The sequence below is a fragment of the Equus caballus genome, chromosome 19, assembly GCF_041296265.1.
Source record: "Equus caballus isolate H_3958 breed thoroughbred chromosome 19, TB-T2T, whole genome shotgun sequence".
Classification (NCBI taxonomy): Eukaryota; Metazoa; Chordata; class Mammalia; order Perissodactyla; family Equidae; genus Equus; species Equus caballus.
The window spans coordinates 34,153,498-34,164,394 of record NC_091702.1 but is presented as its reverse complement, the minus strand read 5'-3'; positions in this window follow the sequence as shown (position 1 = coordinate 34,164,394).

Genomic DNA, 10,897 nt, shown 5'->3' with positions numbered 1-10,897 from the left:
AAGCAATTGTGTTTTTGCATTCAGAAAAATATTGAGAGGTTTTCACAGATTTATTATTTTCCCAAATAATTGGGGAAAAATTAGCTATATGCACAGGAAAAAAAGTTAGAAAAAAGAAAATAATTTTCAACTCCAGGTAAAAAGCAAAATCTGTAGGAAATAAGAAAACCATTCATTCAATTCATCAAGAGAATAGAACAATTGCGTATATATATATATATATGTATGCATCCAACATCAGAGCACCTAAATACGTAAAGCAAAACAAATGTTAACAGAATTGAAGGGAGAAATAGACAGCAATAGAATAATGGTAGAGGACTTCAATAACCCACTTTAAACAATAGACAGATCACCCAGACAGAAAATCAATAAAGAAACATTGGACTTGAACTACACTTTAGACCAAATGAACATTACAGAAAATTCTATGCAAAAGCACCACAATACGTACTCTTCTAAAGTGCACATGGAACATTCGCCAGTATAGATCATACATTAGGGCACAAAATAAGTCTTAACAAATTTAATAATATTAGAAAGCATATCAAATATCTTTTCCAACCAGAATGGTATGAAACTAGAGATCAATAACAGGAGGAAAACTGGAAATTTTAAAAATATGTAGAAATTAAATAACACACTCCAGAATAACCAATGGGTTAAATAAGAAATCAAAAGTAAATCAAAAAATATATTGAAACAAACAAAAATGGAAAGGATATACCAAAATTTATGGGATGCAGCAAAAGCAGTTCTAAGAGGGAACTTTATAGCAGTAAATGCCTACATTAAGAAAAAAGAAAGATCTCAAATAAACAACCTAACTTCACATCTCAAGGAACTAGAAAAAGAAGAAAACTAAGTCCAAAGTGAGCAGAAGGAAGGAAATACCAAGGATCAGAGCAGAAACAAATGAAATAGAACTACAGAAATAATAGAGAAGGTCAAAAAACTAAGAGAATGGTGTTTTGAAAAGATAAGAAAAAAAGAAGACAAATAAAATCAGAAATGAAAGAGGAGACGTTATAACTGATACCACAGAAATACAAAGGACATAAGAGACTACTATGAACAATTATATACCAACAATTGAATAACCTAGAAGAAATGGATAAATTCCTATCAAAATTCCAAAACAACCCACCAAGACTGAATTATGAAGAAAGAGAAAATCTGAATAGACCAATAATAGTAGGAAGACTGGATCAGTAATCAAAAACTTCCCAATAAAGAAAAGCCCAGGGCCAGATGGTTTCACTGGTGAATTCTACCAAAAATTTAAGGAATGTAGGTCCTTCTCACTCTTCTAAAAAGTTCAAAAGGAGAGAACACTCACAAACTTATTTTACAAGGCCAGCATTATCCTGAAAACAAAGCCAGATAAGAACACTAGAAGAATAGTAAAATACAGGGCAATATCCCTGAAGAACATAGATGTAAAAATTCTCAAAATATTATTGAACAGAATCCAACAACACATTAAAAGGATTATACTCCATGACCAAGGGGGATTTATCCCTGGGATGCAGGGATGGTTCAACATATGTAAATCAATAAAGGAGATACATCACACTTATAGAATGAAAGATAAAAATCACATAATCATTTCATAAGATGCAGAAAAAGCATTTGACAAAATACATCTTTTCATGATAAAAACTCTCAACAAATTGGGTATAGAAGAAACATACATCAAAATAATAAAGGCCATATATGACAAGCCCCAAGTTGACATCATACTCAATGGTGAAAAATTGAAAGCTCTTCCTCTAAGATCAGGAACAAGACAAGGGTGCTCACTATCACTACTCCTATTCAACATTATACTGGAAGTCCTTGCCTGAGCAATTAGGCAAGAAAAAGAAATAAATGCATGCAAATCAGAGAGGAAGAGGTAAAATTGTCTATGTTTGCAGATGATATGGTATTATATATAGTAAACCCTAAAGACTCCACCAAAAAAAGTGTTAGATCTAATAAACGAACTCAGTAAAGTTTCAGGATATGAAATCAACATATAAAAATCAGTTGCATTTCTATACACTAACAACAAAATAAAGAAAGAAAACAATCCCATTCACAACAGCATCAAAAACAACAAAATACTTAGGAATAAATTTAACCAAGGAAATAAAAGAGCTGTACAATGAAAATGATAAGACTTTGATGAAAGAAATTGAAGATACAAACAAATGGAAAGATATTCCATGTTCATGGATTGGAAGAATTAATATTGATAAGATGTCCATACTATCCAAAACCAACTATCTATTTAACACAATTCCTATCAAAATTCCAGTGTCATTTTTCACAGAAAAAGAAAAAAGTCCTAAAATGTATATGGAACCATAAAAGATTGCAGATAGCCAAAGCAATCATAGGAATGAACAAAGCCAGAGGCATCACACTTCCTGACTTCAAAGTATACTACAAAGCTACAGTAATTAAAACTATATGGTATTGGCATAAAAATAGACACAGAGACCAGTGGAACAGAATAAAGAGCCCAGAAGAAAAAACCCCTGCATATATGGTTAACTAATATTTGACAAGGGAGCCAGGAACACTCCATGGAGAAAGAATAGCTTCTTCAACAAACAGTGCTGGGAAAACTGGATAACCACATGCAGAAATTGGGCCTCTGTCTTTCGCCATTCACAAAAATTAACTCAAAATGGTTAAAGACTTAAACATAAGACCTGATACCATAAAACTCCTGGAAGAAAACGGGGGAGAAGCTCCTTGACATTGGTCTGGGCAATGAGTTTTTGGATATGACACCAAAGGCACAAGTAATAAAAGCAACAATCAACAAGTGTGACCACACCAAAGTAAAAAGTTTCTGCACAGCAAAAGAAACAATCAAAAAAATGAAAAGGCAACCTACAGGATGACAGAAAATATTTGGAAACCATAAATCCAATAAGGAGTTAACATCCAAAATATATAAAGAACTCATACAACTCAATAACAAAAAAGAAACAATCTGATTTAAAAATGGGGAGAGAAGTGAACAGACATTTTTCCAAAGAAGATATCCAAATAGCCAACAGGTACAAGAAAAGATGTTAAGTATCACTAATCATGAGGGAAATGCAAATAAAAAACACAATGAAATATCATCTCATACTTGTTAGAATGACTGTCATCAAAAAGACGAGAGATAGGTGTTAGCAAGGATGTGGAGAAAAGGGAACCCTTGTACACTGTTGGTGGGAAGGTAAACTGGTTCAGCCACTATGGAAAATGGTATGGAGGTTCATCAAAAAATTAAAAATAGGACTACCATCTTATGCAGCAATTCTACTTCTGAGTATACATCCAAAGGAAATGAAAGCAAGATACTGAAGAGATATCTGCACCCCTATATTTATTGCAGCATTATTCACAATAGCTAAGGTATGGAAACAATCTAAGTGTCTCTCAATAGATGAATGGATAAGGAAAATGTGATGTGTATATATACGTAATGGAATATTATTCAGCCAGAAGAAAGAAGAAAATCCTGCCATTTGCGATAACATGGATAGACTTTAGAGACATTAAGCTAAAGGAGATAAGTCAACTGAGAAACACAAATACTATATGATATCACTTATACGTGGAATCTTAAAAAGCTGAAATCGTAAAAACAGAGAGTAGAATGGGGGTTATCAGAGGCTGAGGGGTGGGGGAATTGGGGATACGTTATTTAAGGGTTCAAACCCACAACTAGCAGATAAATCTTGGAGATCTAATGTACAGCACACTGATTATAGGCAACAATACTGTATTATAAACTTTAAAGTCACTAAAAGACTAGATCTTAATTGTTCCCACCACAAAAAAAAAAGATAACTATGCGACATGATAGAGGTGTTAGCTAACGCTATGATGATAATCATATTGCAATATATAAATGTATCAAATCTAAACATTGTATACCTTAAACTTACACAATGTTATAAGTCAATTATATCTCAATTTTTAAAAAGCCACAATTTGAAAGCATAGCAGAAAAAAATCATATGATCATCTCAACAGATACAGAAAAAGCATTTGACAATACTCACCATCGTTTCATGATAAAAAAGCTCAACAAAATGAGTATAGAAGAAACGTACTTCAACATAATAAAGGTAACATATGACAAGCCCCCAGTTAACATCATATTTAGCAGTGAAAGGTTAAACCTTTTCCTTTAAGGTCAGGAACAAGACAAGGGTGCCCATTTTCACTACTCCTACTCAACATCACATTGGAGTCCTAGCCAGAGGAATTAAGCAAGAAAAAGAAATAAATGCATGCAAATCAGAGAGGAAGAGACAAAACTGTCTGTGTTTGCAGATGATATGGTATATTATGTATACTAAACCCTAAAGACTCCACTGAGGAATTGTTAGAACTAACAAATGAATTCAGTAAAGTTGTAGGATATAAAACCCATATACAAAAATCAGTTGTGTTTCTATACACCAACAACAAACTATATGAAAAAGAAATAAAGAAAATCATGCCATTTACAATACCATCAAAATAAATAAAATACCCAAGAATAAATTTATCCAAGGAGGTGAACAATCTGTACATTGAAAATTATAAGACTTTGGTGAAAGAAACTGAAGAAGATGCAAACAAATGGAAAGATATCCCATGTTCATGGATCAGAAGAATTAATATTGTTAAAATATCCTTACTACCCAAACTACTACCAAGTGATCTACAGATTTAAAATGATCCCTGTGAAAATTCCAATGGGATTTTTCATAGAAACAGAAAAAACAATCCAAGATTGATATGGAACCACAAAAGACCCTAAATAGCTAAAGCAATCTTGAGCAAGAATAAAGCTGAAGTTATCATATTTCCTTATTTCACATTATATTAAAAACCTACAATAATCAAAATAGTATGGTGCTGGCATAAAAAGAGAAGCATATACCAATGGAACAGAATAGAGAGCCCAGAAATAAACCTACACATACATAGTCAACTAATACACAATACCAAGTCAACTAACAGTGGTGCCAAGAATACACAATAGAGAAAGGATAGTTTCCTCAATAAATAACACTGGGAAAACTGGATATCCACATGCAGAAAAATGAAACTGGACCTTTATCTTAAACCATCCACCAAATGCAACTTAAAATGGATTAAAGACTTAAATATAAGACCTAAAACCATAAAACTTCTTGAAAAAAACATAGGGGAAAAGCGTCTTTTCATTGGTCTTGGCAATGAGATTTTGGATTCAACACCAAAAGCACAGGTAACAAAAGAAAAAATCAACAAGTGGGACTACATTAAACTAAAGTTTCTGTATAGCAAAGCAAACAATCAACAAAGTGAAAAGGCTATCTACAGAATGGGAGAAAATATTTGCAAGCCATATATCTGATAAGGGGTTGATATCCAAAATATAGAAGCAACTTACACAACTCAATAGCCAAAAAAAAAAAAAAAATCAAAAAATGAGCAAAGGACCTGGATAGACATTTTTACAAAGAAGATATACAAATGGCCAACATGTATATGAAAAGATGCTTAATATCACTAATCATTAGGGAAGTGCAAGTCAAAACCACAATGAGATATCATCTCCCACCTGTTAGGATGACTGTTATCAAAAAGTCAAGAAATAACAAGTGTTGGTGAGGATGTGGAAAATAAAGAATACTTGTGCACTGCTGGTGGGAATGTGAATTGGGGCAGCCACCATGGAAAACAGTCTGGAGGTTTTTATAAAATTAAAAATAGAGATACCATCTGATCCAGCATTCCTACTTCTGGGTATGTATTCAAAGGACATAAAATCACTATCTTGAAGAGATAGCCACACTCCCGCATTCAGTGCAGCATTATTCACAGTAGCCAAGATATGGAAACAATCTAAGTGTCCAACAACAGATGAATGGATAAAGGAAATGTAGTGTATATACATACAACGAAGTATTATTCAGCCACAAGCAAGAAGAAAATCCTGCCATTTGCGACAACATGCATCAACTTGAAGTACATTATGCTAAGCGAAATAAGCTAGACACAAAAAGACAAATACCGCATGGTATCACTTATATGTGGAATCCTGAAATGTTGAACTCATAGTAACATAGTAATGGAGAGTAGAATAGTGGTTGCCAGCGGCTAGGGGATGAGGGGAAAGGGAAGATGTTGGTCAAAGGGTACCAACTTTCACTTATAAGATGAAAAAGTTCTGGAGACCTAATATACAGCATGGCGACTGGAGTTAATAATAACGTACTATATCTTGGAAAATTACTGAGAGAGTATACCTCAAGTGTTCTTACCACATATACACAAAAGTAACTACAGGAAGTGATGGGTATGATAATTAGCTTGATTATGGTAATGATTTCACAATGAATATATATATATATCAAAACATCACATTGTACACGTTAAATATATACAATTTTTATTTGTCAATCATACCTCAGTAAAGCTGGAAAAAAAACCAGGACAATAAAAAAATCCATTCATAAAATACTATAGTACTTGACTCAGAAGCGAACAAGACTGACATAGTCATAATAAGGCAAACACCACATATTAATACACTGAGAACTGTGATATACCCATATTGAGAGGGTGGGAAGGAAGAAAAGAGAGGCCTTGCAAGTAGAGGGTGCTAAATTGCAGTTTCCACAACAAGAAACTGATAATGTCTAAAACTAAGAAAGTTAAGAAATAATAATATAAGCATAATATTTACAAATAAAGGTAGATATGAGAAAAAATATTAGAAGAAAAGGTGGAATAGGCATTGGTGGTTGTCTCTGAGAAAAAGAACTGAGAAAAGAAGTGAGGGAGAGTCCCCTGTGCTTTTATGTATAAGTTTTTAGTTTCATATGATTTTTAAATTATTTTGACAAAAATACCTTTTATAAAATAAATTATAAACAAATTAATTCTGTTCCTCCCTTATTTACTTATTAGTGGGAGTTCCACACATTCCAATTGAAGGAACTTATTTCACTGAACGATATAGAAATTTATTATGCTTGGCTTGAAGCAAAAAGAAAAAAGCTGTGTAAAAAAATGTGTGTGTGCATGTGTGCTAAGGTAGACGTGCTTTTCATCACTTTTCCTGATGAAATTTTTCGTTAAGCTTCAAAGATGTCAGTTAATGCTTCTGACTGTCATGTGGTCTTGGATCTTTGAAACCAGGCTCTTCTGTTTGATGTCCTTCTTGTTTCTGTTTAGAATTTTTGGCTCAGCTGTGTGGCTTTCAGGAAATTTAAACACTCTATGAGTGATCAAAACTGACCTGTTGGGAAATCAAGAAATGGACAGAGGAGCGGCTTGTTCTAGTTCAAAAAAAAAAAAAAAACAATGGAAAAGAAAATGAAACTGTACTTAGAATAAGCAAAGGTTAAGAGAAAATAAAACACATTCTAGAGGATCCGGCTGGGTTTACAAGCTGTGGTCTTGCTAGTGATTGCAGTGATTGGCTTATTCTTGAGGTGTTACATGAACTAAAAGTGTGGAATTGTAGATTAAACTAGAGAATACAAATGTTATGCTGTGTACAGAGTTGTTTCATAAGCAAAGTATTTCTGTTTTGAATTTTGTGTGATAAAGTGAAACAAAAAATTAAGATCCATTAAAATAAGTGATTTATTCAATAAACAGTTGTTGTGTTAGATATTTTACCAGATACTGAGAGTGAGAGTAAGAGGCAGAGGGAAGTGGATGAATACAAAGAGAAACTGGCATATGCAGGTCCCTGACTCTAATAGAGGAAACAAGACAGGTACTGAAATAAATACAGCACATGTAGAAAATGACAAAAGCAGCACAGAGAAAAGCCAAAAGAAACAGCTATCATTTTGAGTTGAGTGGGTCAGGGCTGGTATGAGGAAGGAGATGCCATTTGAGCCTGTGCCTTGGAGGATGTTTAGGGCATATGGGCTGGATCCCATAAAAAGGAGTCACATAGGGGAGGAATTACAGATATTTCTGACCCTTATTAGGGATTAATAATATTTACAGAATTAACGGTCCAGCTGGGATCTGAGGGCTGGGATATATTTTCCTGAAACACTTGCATCCAGCAGAAAGCAGGAGGGTGTCCAGCAAGTCACTCTCTGACCGGAAACTGCTGACACCACACACCAGTAAGCCTGCTGACTCAGGGCAATGGGAACGGCCAAACCCTCGTCACCCCTCGGCGCATGAGTCTTCTACTACAGCTGTGGGAATGGAGCCAGGCTTGCAAATTGCCTTTCGTGCCACTTGCCAAGAGGGAGTGTTCACTAATTTTTTTCCCCTGGGCAGAGAAATAAATGACAGCGATTTTCTTGGTTTTCTCTCCTGAGGGAAGGGTAGTTGGTTCAAAATGTAGAGAGTCTGGTAAACTTTGCGCATTTCTGTACAAGCCCAAGGCTAGAAGTTATATAAATATAATTATGTTTGTGGGTTTGCCTATTTATTATCACATCATTTAAAAACAGCTAGATGGAAGAAACATTTGTGTCAAGTTTAAAAGCAGGGAAAACAATACCCTATTTGTTGAGATACATATATGTAAATAAAGTAAGATGATATGTATCTATAAAGCAGATGATAAAAATAAGCATGAGGATAATAAACATAAAGTTCAAGATAGTGGTTTGCTCTGCAGGGGAGGGAGAGATACACAAGGAGCGTCTGGTTGTGTTTGTATTGTCTTATTTTGTAATCTGAGCAATAACCATAAGGGCATTTCCTATATTATTCTCTACACTTATTTGTGTGCCTGAAATATCTATTATTATTTTGTCTCAAAAGTCTTTATTTTGCCTTTTATGAGCTTTATTGAGGTACACTTTACATACAATAAAATTTACCAATTTTTAGTACACATTGTGTACTAGTGTGAATGAGTTGTGACAAGTATATAGTCATGTAACCATCACTAAAATCACGACTTAGAACATTTCCATCACCTCCAAAAATTAAAAATATAAAATCAGCTGAGACACAAGGATTTGTGTTTCTAGCCATGATAGAAACTGATATTCATACAGCTTTCTCATTGTAAATGACCATAAAAGTAGACAAAATACATGAAATAACTGTTTTCAGATGTTGCATAACAGGCAATATGGGACTGTGATTCTTGAGAGAATGGGAAAAAATGTGAGCCTCAAAAGCCCTGACTTTCTATCTGGAGTCAATTTCTGGACTGTGGTCTAAGGAGGGGTAGCCTAAACAGAGCATAGAAGTCTCCCTGACTTAACAAGACAAAAATCGGGGGCAGCCCTGTGGCCGAGTGGTTAAGTTCACACACACTGCTTTGGCAGCCCAGGGTTTCACCAGTTCGAATCCTGGGTGCGGACATGGCACCACTCATCAAGCCATGCTGAGGTGGCATCCCACATGCCACAACTAGAAGAACCCACAACTAAAAATACACAACCATGTACCAGGGGACTTTGGGAGAAGAAAGAAAAAATAAAATCTTTAAAAAAAAAAAAAAAACAAGACAAAAATCAGAGTTCAGGGCTACTTAGTTATCTGGAATTTGTGGAGCAGACTACCAAAGATAAAGTAGAAATGCCAAGGAGATGAGCTGCTCTAGAAATCTGCATAGGGACCCTCTTGAGTCTTTCACCAAATACTAAACTGTGCATGCACAGGACAAGACTCCAAGAGGCTGGGAAAATAATAACTATCAGTTGGCTGTGACCTAAATAACAACGGAATCTCATCCAGGGCTAGGAGATGTTCAGGTTTAAACCAGCGAAAGTGGAAATATGTTACAAAAAATGATGTCTTGATGGAGACCTCAGAAAGATCCCATCTTGGGGCCGGCCCGGTGGCGCAGCGGTTAAGTTCGCACGTTCCGCTTCTCGGCGGCCCGGGGTTCGCTGGTTCGGATCCCGGGTGCGGACATGGCACTGCTTGGCAGCCATGCTGTGGTAGGCGTCCCACGTATAAACTAGAGGAAGATGGGCACGGATGTTAGCTCAGAGCCAGGCTTCCTCAGCAAAAAGAGGAGGACTGGCAGTAGTTAGCTGAGGGCTAATCTTCCTCCAAAAAAAAAAAAAAAAAAAGAAAGATCCCATCTTAGAAGGTCTAATCTAGCCCTAGAGTAAAGATTTCTCTAGTCCCACCCTAACAAAACTGAAAAACAGGTCTCAAAAGGGTTAAGCTAATTCTCAAGTAAATTAACTCCCTAACAGAACAAAATCCAAAATCCAAAATGTCCAGCATATAATAAAAAATTCCTAGATATGTGAAGAAGCAGGAAAATATGATCCATAACTGGGAGGAAAAATTAGCCAACAGAAATACACCTCAAAATGATGGAAATGATGTTATTATCAACAAGGACTTTAAAACAATATTATAAACATGTTAAACTATTTTAAGAACAAGATGAACACAAGAAAGAAACAGGAAATCTCAATATAAAAATAGAAAGTGAAAAAAAGAATCAAATAAAAATTCTGGAATCCAAACATAAAATACATGAATTGAAAATTTTACTGGATAGGTATAAAAACAGTCAGAGACACTGAGAAGAAAGAGCAATGAAAATGAGGATATGGCAATAGAAATTACCTAAATTGAAGCACACAGAGGAAAAAAGCCCAGAAAATTGTCAACAAAGGCCCAGTGATCTATTGGACAATATCAGGCCATCTTGTATATGTGAAATTCAAGCACCAGAAGGAGAGTTGAGAGAGACTGAGGGAGAAATATTTGAATAATGGTTTCAATATGGTACTTGAACAACGTCAAAATTTTTTCAAAATTTCCAAAATATAAACCCACAGATCAAGAAACTCAAAGAACCCCAAGAAGGATAAATATAAAGGAAAACAGAGTGAAGAACATCATAATCAAATTTCTGAAAATTTATGGAAAAAAATCTTAAAAGCAGTCAGAGGAAAAAATATGCATT